Raw genomic sequence first — 1,322 nt, 5'->3', positions numbered from 1 at the left:
ACTAAACAACATGAACACAGTGATGTGTACTAGAGAATTACATGCTGCATTTTCCATATTAAGCCATAAATGTTCTAAACTATGTAAAAAAAGACACTTCATGACTGACGGCTGCCAATGATCGCACTGATTATTATTACTCATTATGATGTCATGTAAGACCTGATACTGATCCATCATCACTGACACTGTGGTTTCGTGGAATAAACTCACAGGCCTGCTGGATCATTATCCGTGAGCACAGCCTATTAAGATAAAGACCAGTTCAACATCCACAGTTGTCATGGAAAAATAGAGAATGCACATGGAATGTGATTAACTGTTAATCTAGTTTGTCAAATATGATTTCTTTTACACAAACCAAAAGAGGCAATGTATTTCAGTGCTTGAAAGAAAACTTCATCTCTCAGGCCATAAATGAGAGGACTCAGACATCTCGGTGCAAGATAAAACAGTAAGAAATTTAAGTACTTGACAATTTCACATAAACTGAAGTTAATTTGAAGCAAAGCAACTTCTATGAATGGGCACCACAGCTGGATGAGACAGAGCAGCAGCTGAAAGCCATGAAGAGCCACTGTTCTGATCCCTTTCTTTGATGACTTTTTATCTTCTCCTGATGCAGCTTTGGCCACATTCATTATTTTACCATAGGAGAAAACGATGATGATCCTCATAATCAAAAACCGGAATTGATATACAGCTGACCTAAGATTATGCTCCCATATGTAAAACATAAGCAACTCTGATGTACATATGTGAAGTTTTTTGTAGAAGCTAAGAGAAGCTGATACAAAGAAGGTGGAGAGAATAACAATGCAGGCCACAGAACTGAGGCCATGAATGATGAGGATACGGTTCATAATATTGTGTGCAGAGCACAGCACTCCATGGCATAGGGGCATGCAAATGGCCTGAGAAACTTTGTTACATTGTAAAGAAGTGTCTTTAAGTAGAACTACTGGTGTGTTTAATGTTGCACAATTGTGAATATTGACAACCTCTACTCAATGGAACTTTGATTCTTCAACTTTGACTTACTGTTCATTTGGTAGTTTTGGTTATAATTAAGTTCACTCTTTATCAGGGTTCCAGATTAATAGTAACAATTTGAGACTGATCCAACATTTGCTATCCTCTCTTTTTTCAGGATGGTGGCCCTGAGGGACTTTAATTCATTTTAATGTTATTATTTAGTATTAATATTTTCTTAATTTATGATAGCCAATACATTGATAAACAACCAAGGCCCAACATATTGATTAATCTATAGAAGATAGACTGATCTAAATGATTCATTTTCCTCCAGAAAATATAGATGA

At 36.2% G+C, this 1,322-nt stretch overlaps 1 pseudogene; it reads right to left on the bottom strand.

The window, feature by feature from the left end:
* Positions 1-335: 335 nt before the first annotated feature.
* LOC147820325 (odorant receptor 131-2 pseudogene) lies at positions 336-922 on the bottom strand (annotated as a pseudogene).
* Positions 923-1,322: the final 400 nt, after the last annotated feature.

Source organism: Seriola lalandi, unplaced genomic scaffold, assembly GCF_002814215.2.
Source record: "Seriola lalandi dorsalis isolate HSWRI2012SDOR001 ecotype SW California unplaced genomic scaffold, Sedor1 jcf7180001967709, whole genome shotgun sequence".
In the NCBI taxonomy this organism is placed as follows: domain Eukaryota; kingdom Metazoa; phylum Chordata; class Actinopteri; order Carangiformes; family Carangidae; genus Seriola; species Seriola lalandi.
The sequence above is the reverse complement of the archived record's forward strand: the minus strand, read 5'-3'. Positions and strand labels throughout refer to the sequence as shown.